Genomic DNA, 15,012 nt, shown 5'->3' with positions numbered 1-15,012 from the left:
ATCTTTCCTTTCAACTATACTGTGTTATTTGAGAGAAAGGTATATTGTGCTATTCCATCTCAATATATTACTAGTAAAATGTCCGTGCGTTGCCACGGGCTATAGTGCATGTAAATGAGTCAAACAAATTATTAAGGTCTCTTCAAGATCGAAGCTCGTTTCTTCCTCATAAGTCCACGTGTGTTTGGACATCAAACGGGCGTCCAGCAGGCTCTTCAAAATTCAACCATCTACACAGTCCGAGCTCCCTCAAATCCACACCATGTGTTGGCGGGAAATGTGCTTGTCCGAACTATATGTCATGTGATCTCCAACACACGGGCTCAACACAAAAACCTTACCCACGACGCAACCTTCCCTTTTCCTGCCAGATCCTCCCTTCTCCACTCGGTTTCTCGCCATAGAGGGACATTTCTCACCGAGCCCTCCCTTTAAAACTGGATGACGCCACCTCATCTTTGCCATGGCGCCCTCTCTTTCACACCGTACTTCCCAACGGTTCGCCAAGGAGGAGTCCCCCACCAACCGCCCTGATCCCCTCCCCCCGTGTCTATGTCGATCCGCCACCCCCATAAAGGGGGAGGAGACATGCGCCGCACATGACGCCCCCCTAGCCAGTAAGGTAGATCTGTTGTCTCCTGATCCATTGCCACATTGTGCGGCATTGTAAACCTTCATCTACCTACTATATCCACAATACATAATATTGGGATCATCAATTGATTTCCAAGGCACTATATACTGAGATCGATGTTATCACAAATTTCATTCAAGTTGGAGTATGACATTGCCATGCTACATGTGTTATCCAAATGTACACATCAATCAATAAATTCTACTTATTCACACTAATTTCCTTAATCCACTCCGTTGCATGTGAATGATGTACGTTCTCCCATATTTCACTATGTGATGCAAGTGTAGTTATAAAGGGATGCCAATACATTCTTCAATGCTCAAATTCCATCAAACATGCACGTCCACAACTTTCTCACATGAAACATTATATATTAGTACAAATGCTTATAGACCATGATGGCACATGTACATAAACCCAATATAAGGAATTTACGTAAATATATGAAGTAGGTACCCGTCTATTTTTGAATCAAGATATAAGTGTGTACTTGCTAAAGTTGTATGTTAATTTTTGCAGTACCAAAATACAAACATAACATTTTAGAACTGATACACATATGAAGTTGCTTGATCCAAAAGTCTTCACACGTTCAAAAATGGTGGGCGTCTAGCTAGCCGGGTGCATCGGGTGGAACATGCTAAATCTTCAAAAACTATAAAATTTGAAGAAAATCGTATACAGAACACACCATCACTGTTTGATACTCCTGCATGCATTAGTGAAATAAGCACACAAGTTATAAAAGCAACTTAGTACAGAACATAAGATAAAAAATTCTTAGTATAGAACATACGAAAAGGTCCCCACGCCAAGACTATGTGCCCTAAAAACAACCACAAGCAGTCCTGCATCATGATTTATTTGGTACATGTACAATCGTGCATCTGCTCCAGCTCGTCAGAAACACAATCATTATGCATATTTTTCGCAAGGTAGCTCAATATGGAACAACCTTGACTTGAAACATCATTTCACTATAAATTTAAAGAAAATATGAGATTGAGTCATACACTAAAATACGTGCACATGAACTACCAAAGGCCATGCTAAAATAATATTAGATCTGGTAATTTTGGGATATCCTCACACGAAGTGATACCAGATAGAAACTTCATCATCTAAATAATCATCGACAATTTTGGGAAATCCTTACAGGAAGTAAGAACAGATAGAAACTTGATCAATCTAAATACTCCTATAATGACCTCAACACCCTTAAAGTATATATGGACGCAAACATATAATCAATGTTGCTATGGAAGTATTAAGCAATCATGCATTGATGCTACATAAATAGCAGGAATAGGTAAAAGATTACTTCCTCCGTTCCAAAATACTTGTCCTGGTTCAAGTTGTCGATGACATGATGTGCAACTACTATTATGAATCATTCCGGTGAGAATAAGCTAATATAAAAAGGCATTTGGAAACACACATTGTAGTCTTAAAAATAATTTGCTAATAACGTGGTGCATCCTTCTTGATCCATCTGCAGGGATAACGCACCAACGTGGGAAGAAGAGAGAGAGTGTCCTGGCGGAGTCTCGATGACGGATGATTAATATCTCCACATTTGTTGAAAAAAAAAACCTACTGACGATTGTACTCTGAAGAATTAACAACCAAGCATATTAAGGCTTTTCCATTCAATCCATCGGTGCAAGTGTGAAACACTTCTTAACATGAGGACATTTTAGAAAAAAAATATAGGTTATTTGTTGTGAATAATTAATGCAGATCAAGTGTTTTCCAATCAGAGTTGCCGATGAATGTATGAACCTAATGCATTGTAAAAAAAAGTACCCCTTGATGTCTACAGGTCTTAAACTGAATAGTGGAACGGAGAATTTTGCAACGTGGAGTAGATATTTAGAACAAGACAGCAGATTCAGATTAGTGTGCTCTGCTCATCAAGCTAGAGAAATTCTTAGAAGCGATAGTGTGCCCTCGCAGTCATAGATACGCCCCATCCCAGGAGCTCACGGTCTGGATCAGGTCAGCAGCTCGACACCTCCCTGCCGTCTTAGTTGCGGCCATGGCGTACACCACGTCCTGACCCGTGCCGGGTAGAGGAGGTGATAGAGATACTGTTGGTTCACCACATTCTGGAGGTGGCTGTAGATACTGTTCATGGCAGACTGTTGGTTCTAGGACGACAGCCGGGTAGATGATGGTGATAGCTTTCTTTCTGTTAGCTGAAGATCTGGTGGATTCTCCCAACGCATGTACGTGCTAACCATGCCTATTCTTGGTATGTGACCTGTACGTGCATGCTATGCTTAGATGCGCTTCTAATTTTCTCTCATGCTAATACATACTTTTTTATTGATTTATCACTCATTTGTACTGCAGTCTGGATTTTTTTCAATTTCACTTTGATTTCACAAAGTGTTCTTTCAACTCCCATTATCGCGGTTACATCCATGAGTGCATACGCCATATAGAATATATGTGCCCCCATTGCAACGCGCAGGCAATTGCCCAGTAACTATAAAAAAGTATGTGACCTCTCTCATATCAAACAACCACTTTTCTCTAAAAAAACAAATAGCGGCTCCTTTTCTTCTTATATTAAAAGATAAGCAATTCACTCAATCACTGCCCGGCACAATGCTCACACTCACATCTCACTACCCCAGCCTATTCTTCCCGCCAATAAGACTTACTCAATTGGCAATAATGTGTGGACTTGTGGTGAGCTTGACTGAACTAATGGATAGTGTGTGATATATTCCCCAATCATTTAACATTGAAATATCAGAAATGAGAAGATTATGTAACACCTCCGGTCGTTAGCTACAGTGACCTCCCCCTAATGATGCCATGTCATCAGGCTTGCTAAGCCAAACTGCCACTTGATAAAAATCAAAGCCCATTTCAAATTTAAAATAAAGTCAAATAAATTATTTTGTCAAACAGTAAAACTAAAATGTTCACCATATTCTATAAATTTCACTGATATTTTTCATGTTCAGCCCAATATTATTTGACCCAACAATTAAATCTTATCAAATTAATAAGAGGTCCAACATCAGTTAAAATAACCAATTAAATATAAACCTAATTTTATGTATTTCCTTTTGGCCCCAAACTTTTTGTGCCACCTAGTGCTCGAATTGTGTGCATAGTTTCAAAATTAACAAAAAATATTTAGTTGATAAGAATAAATAGAAAATAGTGTTAAAAAGGAGAAACATTGCCGCCATGACCGAACGCCTCCGCTACTTCGTCTGCGCCAACGAGATCAAGTCCAACACCACTGCATCGACGTCGCTGCCGTCTTCCTCAACCTTCGGCCACCGCAACATTGCCGTTCGATCCGCGCCACCCCGAGCTCCCCTCTCTTCCCCTAGGGTGCCATTGACACCGCCATGATCTCCTCTTGCCTTTCCCCTGTTTTCCCTCTCGTTTTCTCTCGTTAGGTATTTCGCCGTGGCCGAGAACTGCCGTCCGCCATGGCCGTTGCAGGGGTAGCCACCGAGCTCCTCGGATTGATCCCGTGGCACATGCCCGCTCCTGTGCGCGCCCCTCGAGCCTGCCGTTCTTCTTCCGCACCTGCCGGGCCACTCCCTCTCTATGCCCACGCCCGTGCCACACCGCGTCGGTCGCGCCCGCCGTTGCCGTCGCGCTCGCCGCAGCCACCGCACCACTGTGCCCCGCGGGACGCACACCCTGGCCGCGCGCCACACCCTCGCTGGCTGCGCTCGCCCCCGCCTGCTGCCGCCTATCCCTTCGCTCGCCCCGCTGTCGCGCCCCCTGCCTCGCGCCGCGGCCATCTGCCGCCGGCCTCCCCCTCAGCCACGCCGGCCGCATCTCTGCCCTCCACCGTCGGCCGCTCGCCTCGCCTGCTGTGTGCTGCTTCCTGCTGCTGTGCGCTGCTCTACCGCTGGTACGCTGCTGCGCCATGCACTCGACACCGCCGTGGACAAACATGGCGAATGGATAGTCAATGGAGTACGAGGAGGAGGTGGCGGAGATGGTGTGGAGAGGCAGGAGGTCTGGGGTGGCGTCAGCTGGCTGTGGTGGAGGTGTTTATGCGAGAAGGAGCCGAAGCGGAAGGAGAGGTGACAATTGGAAAGAATCGCAAAAAAATCATAATCCGGAGATCTCATTCCGAAAAAATGTTAATATCGATGGAGGGGTGATTTCCTTCAATAGATGGAAAACATAGGAATTGGTTGTTATCAAGGAAAGGTAAGAATTTAGGAAAGTTAGGATTTTGAACTGATTTACGTGCAAATGGAGTTTTATTGTTTGGTAAGGTGATATCAGTACCTGCTCGTTTGTGACGTGTCTGATTAGGAAAGTTTGCAAATATTAAGAAACTATTTATTGGGAGGAAAGTTTGTGATGTGTTCGATATTTGTTTTCTAAAACAAATTTCACTAATGAGAGAAATCGATTGATTTGGATAAGTAAGGAAAGTTAAATTAAAATCTATTATTTGTTTCCTGAAAATCTGTTATTTATTTCCTAAAACAAATTGCACCAATAAAAGGGATTGCTTGATTTGCATAACTTAAGGAAGTTAGATCCATGATTTGTTATACGTTAGGAAAGTTCTGGTTGTAATAAAGAGTGTAGAGAAAAATAAACCGATGGACCAGGGTGGGAGGGGGTGGTGGGAGGAGAGACGAAAAAAACCCAACAAAAATAAACAGTAGAGACTATTCACCAACTCAGACATTAGAAGTAGAGACTATATTTATCCAATAAAAGTTAATAAAAAATAATTAATGAAGGAAAGCAAGTGAAGTCGACACAAAGAGATGTTGGAGCAGTTGGCTAGCGTCGCACAACTACTCTAATTATTATGGTTTCAAGAGTTCGAGCCCATCTAACATAGTGAATCTAGTGCCGCTAGTCTTTAATCTCTACTTTTAATGGACGAGTTGGTTGAATAGTATCCACAGTTTATTTTCGTCTGGCTTTTCTTCGTCGGTTTTTTCGTCTCACCTCCCACCGCCACCCCTTCACATTGGTTTTTTCATCGTCTAATAAAAACTTTCCTAACTAGCAACTTTTTAAATGGGTAGGAACCGATAGCACTTACCAAACAATGAAATCCAGTTTCATGACAATCAATGCTAAAATTTTAACTTTCCTAAGGCATCGATCCTTACCTTTCCTAACAACCAAATCTTCTATTATTAAAAGGAAATTGGTGAATGATGATTCATCATTCAACTCCTCCATAATGGTACGTTGTGGCCTCCCCACACTTACCAAAACAATCAATCGCACTTACCAAATATACTCCTCAACCCGGCTAGGGTTCGACCCACCGCCACTCGCCTTCTCCCCTACCACGGTAGCATCAATCTCCTCGCCCATCGCTTCATCCTATCTTCTCTCAAGGCTTCCGCCATGGCGCGCTCCATGTCGCCGATCTTCGGGCTTCAGTGAGGCAGCGATTTGAAGCCTTGGGGCTGCAGATCAAGGCCTTATGGCGGCGAACTACATGCTGCCTGTCGGCTCCGGCAGCGGCAGGTCAAACTTTCCTCAACCTCTCTCTCCCGCACGTTCCATCTCCATCGTTCTTTTTGGTTGTCCAGTTTTTTTGGTCCAACGCCTAGAATATGCACGCACACACCTTCAACCTCCTCGCTCGCTCACGTCTCCCTCCTCTCCTCTCTCTTACGACGTTGTCGCCACCACAACGCCAGCCGGACTCCTCCCAGTACCAACATCCACCACCGCCTCGCTATTCTACCCCGCCCGCCGCGGCGAAACCCTACCTGACTCTTTCTCCACGTCATTGATGCCGCCATCGTCAGCCTCCTTCCATGCCTCCCGCGGCCTGTCACACATCTAGAGATATATGGACTAGATGATTGGAACTAAGCAGGAGCATCTGGTCGCATCTGTCACACACCGAGTTCCAATCATCGAGGTTTATGTGGTCTTGTGAGGTGAGTAGAGCGGTTGGATTGATTTCCTTGCCGTTGTTCTACGCCCTCCACTGCATGGGCGAGCAGCCGTGGCAATGCGGACACCGCTCAGATCCATGTCCACATGCGTATGTAGGGCAAGGAAATGGATGCATCATGCATGTGTGTGTGCATATTCACTTGCTTGCTCTTTCCTTGCTGTCATAGAATAGAGCAGCGGGAGAGGCTTTTTTACTGCCAATTCTTTCAAAACTTGCATATTTTGGCCACTTAAATATGGTTGCCTATTTATTTGATGTAATCTATCTTTTGTTTTTTCTCCTAAAAATATATATACCCCATGACATTATTATTTTTTCTTCTTCTTCAGATTAAGTAAACTGAAACAAGCGAGTGTGCTTTTCAAAAAGGAGGGAACAAACAGAAGCACGTCAATCGGATCTGAGCCACCTACTATATATATTGCCACTAATGGAGGAAGAGAAGAAGAATTGTTGCCTCTAAGGGCATCTACAATGTCGGGCGCTAAGAGTAGGCGCTAGGATTAATATCCTTCCCGATCGGCAGTTGAGCCAACAAATCCTGGCGTTCACCTCGGCATCGACGCAAAAGTTGGAGGCGGCCGCTTAGCTATTTTTTTCCTTCCCGCACGAGTAGGAACGATGAGACCAGGCGTCCAGCGATCGATTTCTGGCCGGTTTCACGATTAGTTAGCGCCTATGACTAGCGCCAAGCGTTGGGTCACATAGACGCTTAGCATAATTTTTATTTTAGGAAATTAATTTTTCCTTCTTAAGCGTCTACCGAAGCGTCTTGCAATGGAGATGCCCTAATGGCACGACGCACACGAACAGGTGCCCACCTCTTCCTTTTTTGAATATTTCTTCTTTTTTGGGAGTGTCAAGGTGACATAAGTTATGTGATAATGCATGGAAAAATCATATAAAGGCATGTATGAACCAACTACAGAAGCAGGTCAGAGCTCATGCGGCGTGGAATTTAGGATCAATCATGCATTTTCATAGTTGATGGTTGATGCACACACAACTTTGATGACAGAGTTGGTAGTTGATGGTTGACTATCCTATGGGTGAACCTAACCCATTCGTAATTCCCTATGTAAAGAATATAAGAGCGTTTAGATCACAGTGATCTAAACACTCTTATATTTCTTTACAGAGGGAGTACATATTTTTTTTTAATAATAGATCAATGTTTGTGCTCGTGTTTCATTTTCATTAAATCAATCTTTGTCCATGGTATTATTCATATTCCTCTGATTATTGGAGTTGGGAATTAGATTAGGGGCAGTGGAAGAACTGCGGGCGGGATCGTGTGCAGATGGCTTGGGGATATATGTCTGCCTTATATTTTTAGATTACTCTTATTTGCTTATGCATGTCCTTCTACGGATCAGTTTTGGATGTTTGACTTCTGGAAGTTCCAGGCTGCACATCCCAACCTCAACTGAAGTCTCACCATCGAGGATGTTCAGGTGCTTGTTGTTCTTCAGTTACTGTTGCTCTTTAGATTCATGTCTTAGATATTCTTAGGACAGAAATCTTATGGAGTTTAATGATCATTCGTTTCAACAAATATATGTGATATTTCCATGTAAAAGGCTGCCTTCCAAAATTATGGTGATTTGATGTTTCTTTCAACATTATTCTGTTTATAATCTGAATCTGAAGCTAACTATACGTCCTTAAAATGTTGCCAGTTAAGTAGTAGAAATTTAGTTAGTCCCTGTTGGAACCCTAGCCTTCCCCTAGCTCACCTCTCTCTCTCTCTCTGTGCACCTCACTTTCCCGCTCTGGCAAGAACCGAGAAGAAGGAGGAGGAAGAAGAAGAATACGGTGGACACGGCGAGAGTTTCCGGCGCACGAATGCCACCGCACGAACGGTATTTTTCCCAAGCAACAAACTCGCCCCACACATGTTACAACGATCACCGTGGCGATTTTATACCCGGGCCAGCGCTGGGCCACGACCCGCACGTCTACCCACTACTCCGTCTGGTCCGGCCTGCTACGCGCGCCCACGACGCGCTCCCGCTCGCGCTCGCCACGCTGAGCCCGCAACTGACCTGCGTGATCACCCCGCCCAGATCGCCAACAGCATGGCCTACGCACACACACGTATGGTGTCCACCCACACGGGCACCCCGTGCACCACACGCACGCGCACACACACACACACCCCTACGTCGCGGACCCGACGCGCCCGACACGCCCAGCGCGCACCCACACACACGCCCGACGCGTCTGACCCGTGGTCGCGGCTTATTTGGCCAACACTCACCCCCTAAGCCGCGGCTCAGAGGAGTCCAGGCTCGAGGTCGTCGCCGATCTCCACCAGGAGCGCGCGCTCCGCCGACGGCGCCTTCCGCTGGGAGCACTCGCGCATGAAATGGTCGCGCTCGTCGCAGCTGTAGCAGCGTCTGCACCGCTTGCCTCCGCCGCCCAATGTCGTACTTCCCGCGTCGTCGTCGTCGTGGTCGAGGCCGCCTCCGCCATGCCGACGTTGCCGAGCTGCCCACTGCGCCACAGTCAGCATCAGCTCCTCACCGTCGCGCCTACCCCCGTCCTGCCCGCGACGCCGGGTCCGTTCGTCGAATGCTTTGAGCCGCCCCAAAGCCTCCTCGTACACCATCTCTTCTACATTGCAAAATTGTTCAATTCCGGCGACGGCGGGGTAGAGGCGGTCCGGGGCCGTGTCCAACATCTTCTTCACGAGCGCAGCGTAGTCGAGCACCGCCCCCAGACCTACATAGCGCGTCGTCATGGTGCCGAGCTTCCCGGCGTAGGCTGTCCAGGTCGTCGTCGTCCGCCATCCGCAGCCGCTCGAACTCGCCGCGGAGCGACGCGAGCCGGGGCGCCCGCACCCGATCGGCGACGACGAAGCGCACCTTGAGGGAGTCCCATACCTCCTTTGCGGTGGGCTTCGTCGACACCGGCAGCAGCACTTCCTCCGACAGCGCCCCGAGGAGCATCACCCGCGCCGTCTTGCTCTTGCCGGCGTCGATCGTCGTGCCATCCGGCGGAGCGACCACCCCCCACAGCCCCTGGGCATCAAGAAAAGCTTCCACCTTGATCGCCCAGGAGGTGTAGTTCGTCGTGGTCAGTGGTGGGAGCGGCAGCGAGAGCGAGCCACCACCGCCACTGTGCGGTACGAGCGCCATGGCCGCCGGCGTTCACCTCCAAAACCGGGCTCTGATGCCAATTGTTGGAACCCTAGCCTTGCCCTAGCTCACCTCTCTCTCTCTCTCTCTCTCTCTGTGCACCTCACTCTCCCGCTCTGGCATGAACCGAGAAGAAGGGGGAGGAAGAACAAGAACACGGTGGACACGATGAGAGTTTCCGGCGCACGAACGCAACCGCACGAACGGTATTTTTCCCAAGCAACAAACTCGTCCCACACATGTTACAACGATCACCGTGGCGATCTTATACTCGGGCCAGCGCTGGGCCACGACCCCGCCTGGTCCGACCCGCTCCGCGCGCCCACGACGCCCTCCCGCTCGCGCTCGCCACGCTAAGCCCGCAACAGACCTGCGAGATCACCCCGCCCAGATCGCCAACAGCATGGCCTACGCACACACACGTATGGTGTCCACCCACACGGGCACCCCGGGCCACACACACGCACACACGCAGACCTACACCAAGGACCCGACACGCCCAGCGCGCACCCACACATGCGCCCGACGCGTCCAACCCATGGCCGTGGCTTATTTGGCCAACGGTCCCTCTACCGAGGATGGAACTCGGCGAACGCATGGCTGAGTTTATTTGGCTTTACTGAGTTCCCAAGAAACTCTACTCGGCGATTCCAATAGTGAAAACTATCACATGATTCACCCTAATTGTACGGGCAAATAATATGTATGCATGGTCTATAATGAAATTTACAACAGAGATTTACCCGCTCATGATTCTACCTAACACGGTCTACTATGCGGGGAGGCGTTTTGGCTCAAAAAACAGTAGAATTTAAAAAACAAATCTGAAATTTTTCATAGATGTTCGTGTTAGTGTCGCAAACATGCTTGACAATTTTCATGCAAAACAGAGCAGCAGCGTTTCGTCCGTGAAAAGAACAAATTTGGGTGTGACATTGTGGGGTAACAATTGATGTTCAATTTGTTTTTTTTTTTGCACAGGCCAAAATGATTCACATTTTTGCCTATATTTTCAGGTAGCATTTGGATTTAACAAAGAACACATACAAATTTTGTTGGGATTTTTTTGACATTTCAAAATTCATTTTCCACATGCAGGAGCACGTGCTCCCCGGAGGCGAATTGCATTTCCGGTCTATCATGCTCATATTCAATTTTGTCCATTATACCAAATTTCAAAATACTTGTCATCACCATGATGTATGTATACAATTATATACCAATTGCTCCAGAACTTGGTCTTTTAATAGGCCAGAGAAATGCATGTAATACTTGCAAAAAAAAAAACATGATTCCCAAGGCGTCTTTTTGAAACAGTGAAGCCCCCCATGTTCCCCCACTTCCATTTATGTGGGGTGGCAGTTTCAGTCATAGCTTTTGTTTCATTTATTATCAGCCAGGAAGCGGGCGTTTAGTGAGGAAGAGACAAAAAAGCATTTCGGCAAAGGGCAATATTATACAAATGATGGACGTGCAATCGCATGCTAAGCTACTCGATACTTGATGGTTTCTAAATATCTTGGCCCCATGATAATGGAATGCATGCATAATTATATATGATGATCTAAGTAAACAGGCGGTGGCTTATCGGCAAATGACGTCTTTGGTTGCTTCTACTTATTTCCTGACGGATTCTTGAAGTCTAAGGAAGAGGGGGAGGAAGAGTAGCAATGGTCCGAGGAGGAGAGAAGCGCTATAGCGAAGGTGAGATGGGCGTTATCCGGTTTTAAAGAAGAGTGTTCCAGCGAGAAATGCCCCACTACGGCAGGAAACCAAGCGGGAAGGGGAGGGTCTGACAGAAAAAGGGAAGGGTACATAGTAGGGTGGAGTTTTTGAGATGGGGCCATGTGTTGGAGATAATATAGCGGATAGTCCGGACAACCACATTTCTCCCCAACATATCGGATGGATTTGGAGGAGCCCGACCTGCCCAGACGGTTGGATTGTGGGGAACCCGTTAGGCCTGTTTGATGTCCGAGCATGCCTGGACGTAGGAGGGTGAAATGAGTTTGGACGAACACGCCTGGACGTAGGAGGGAGAAATGAGTTTGGACAAACACGCCTGGACGTAGGAGGGAGAAATGAGTTTCGATCTTACGGACGACCTTAATCATTTGTCTGATTCATATATATGCATTGTAGCCCGTAGCAACGCACGGGCATTCTACTAGTTATTAGGAGTTCAAGAGTTCGAGCCAATCTAAGAGCATCTACAGCCGGACCCCTTAAAGCCGCTTCATACGCTCGGGCAGGCCACCCGGTCATTGTCCGGTTACGATTTTTTGACCCAGACGGGCCCCTCAAACAGCCCTCAAACGCCCGGGCTGACCGGCGTGGGCGCGCCCGGGCACGCCCGCCACGTCAGACCCGGCCCACGCTGGCCCACCCGACCCCGCATAAAATCCCCCCCATCCGCTCGCCGGACCAAACCCTAGCCACTCCCCTCCCCTCCCCTCCACTCCCCTCCCCTCCACTCCCCTCCCCTCCACTCCCCTCCGCCGTCCAAGCTCGTCCCCGGCATGGTGGGCAGCGGATCCGAGTCCTTCACCTCTAGATCAGTCGACCTCGAGCTCATCCCGCGCGGCCCTGAGGAGGAGATGGCCGTCTGGCTTGCGCTCCGCCGCGCCCGGGAGGAGGCCCGTGGACGGCTGTGCTCGGACTCCATCCGTCGGGAATCCATTGCATCTGCCCAAATGGGGCATGGATCCGGCGCTAGGCCGGCCGTAGCTGCCTTGCCGGAGGCCATGCGGTCCGTCTGGCGTCCGAACGCGCTGGCGGACACGCAACCCCTCCGGTGGCACGCCGATATTGGGGACTCACCATCGTCCCACGAGGCCATGGTACGGCGTGCACGCCGTGCAAGGCACTGGGCGCGGGAGGTGGCGGCGGACGTCGGCGAGGCGGAGTCGCATTCTCCGGCGCCCCCGTATGACGCATTAGTCCGGGCGCCGTAACCGCATCGTGGTGGACGTCGGCGGCTCGTCCCCGGATGGATCCATCATCGATCTGACGTCCATAGGCACCGTTCGGGTTCCGGTCTCTGACGAGGAAGAGTAGGGCATGGGAGACGGTGGGGCCTTGAGTCCCGTGAGCCAGCTTGTGTCCCATGCCCTACCCTACCTTGCCGGCGACCGGCCCAACACTCTGAGGAGCGCAGCCGGCCGCCGGACATGGCCAGGGCGGAGCCGGGCGAGCGGGGAGCAGAACCGGACGAGCTCCGCGTAGATTAGGTTTCACGTTGCATGTAATAATATGGATTTGAGGTTTCTAATTTGAGGTACCCGGATGTGGAACGCGTTTTTTGAGGGTTGGCTGGTCACAGTCCGCGGACGCGTCCGGGCGCGTCCGCAGGCGTTTGAGGGGTCGGATTTGCCAAGTCCGGCTGTAGATGATCTAACACACTGAATCTACCGATGATGAAACACTCATGTGGCAATTTGGGTCACAACCAGCATCCGAACAGAAGATGAACACAACAACATTTGAGCTATTAATTTTTTTTTCTTTGTTATTTTCTTTCTTGATGAGCTTCATGTCACATGAACTATAGATGAAGAGAACTAATTTTGAGCTAGTATTTTCTTTTAAACATTTCTTGGTTTTATACTATTTCCTTTCATGATCAACTTGTGTAAGTTGTCTTTTTTAAAGCAAGTTGTAAAGAAGTTAGTACTCAATACAATCCACATAGCATTCATCCATTTATTGACCAACTGCTTTATAACTTTATTAAACAAGAGTAAAATATCCTAAATGCTTGGTTACACAATAGTGTAGCTCCGCTTAAGGCCGAGATATCTCGTTGTGATAATCTACTAATATATGCACGTTCATTTGTTCTCCAAGTGTGACAGAAGCATTTTAGGATGTGCTAGGATTACACAAGACATCCTGGAATTGTATGAAGTCACACGAAAATGTCCATTAATCCAGGCATTTTTATCAATCTAAAATTCAGAAGGTCACACCTTGGTGACTCCTTCTGGAATTCAGAAAGCCACACCTTGGTGACAAGCCAGAGAGAGAGATGGTTTTACACCTTTAACCCTATAGGATTATATGGGTATCCCAATATCACGACGTGTTTATGATGAATATGTCCTCGATTTTTGCTTACAAGATCAAGTGGCAACTGCACTCTTTTTTGCATATTCCTCTATATGCCGGAGGAAGATTGATAGTGACGGTGGGGGAGATGGCCTTGCAATGGGTTGATCATTTTTTACTATATGAGGCAGCAACAGAGAACACGCCCTAGATTCCTCTGCCTCTAAATTTCTATGGAGATGTTGATCAAACCACTTTTTGTAAGATTAAATTTGAAAATAAGTGGTGTTAGTGGCAATGCAAGGCGTCATGGTGTGTACTTTTTAAACCTTCGCGTCATATGGTTATGTTCCTATTGTGTTCCTGATGGTATGGGCACCCTAATATGCTAACAAACTTTATGGTGGCAGCAACCATTGCTAAAATAAAGCAAAGAGCCAATGGTGTGGCCAGTATGGCATACATATATGAGAGTTTGGATGCTATTCAGGGGGTGGAGGAGTGCCAAAACAGTTAGCAAATGTTTGTTATCTCTGCCCATTCATTCATTATGGGGTGGTTTGCGTGCTACTGGAGAGCAATGCCAGTTGAATTGGCCTCTTATACTTTCATTGCCATTTTTCTACAATATTTATGGTAGATATTTGGAGGGCCTCAGAAATTAATATTAATCTGGAGGGTGCACATCACTTGAGGTTGATGTACATCAGCACTGTTTGGCCAATTTTGACTTTCTAGCTAGGGAGGCTGAGGATAATCTAACCGAATAGTTGATCGATATCATGCACCTATCAACACAAGGCTAGTCAGAATATCTGAAATTGACTTCTTGCTGCATAGCGTGGGGCTTGGATATGGGCAGAACTGCCCAATCTATTTCTAAATTGGCCTATGATACACCCTGACACTGCTACTCATTAATAACTCAACTTTGACTATCCTGATTTGCCCTATGTTATCATATGCATGGCGCTGCTCAACTATTTCGTTTAGCGCAGTCTTAAGATAAGCGTATCCATGGCCTCCCTAACAATCCAAATGAGCCACGAACAATGCTATTGTACATCAACTGAAGGAAGAGGCGATGTGCACCCTCAAATCAATATTAATTTCTAATGCCCTCCAAATATCTTCTATAGAAGTTGGAAAATTGGTAACCAAAGTAATAAGGTTAGTTCGACAGACATAACTCTCGATCAGCATGTAAACCACCCCTTAATGAAATGAGGCCACCGGTGCAGGTCTGCATTTGA

This window comes from Aegilops tauschii, chromosome 1 (genome assembly GCF_002575655.3).
Source record: "Aegilops tauschii subsp. strangulata cultivar AL8/78 chromosome 1, Aet v6.0, whole genome shotgun sequence".
Classification (NCBI taxonomy): Eukaryota; Viridiplantae; Streptophyta; class Magnoliopsida; order Poales; family Poaceae; genus Aegilops; species Aegilops tauschii.
This window is presented reverse-complemented; position numbering follows the sequence as displayed.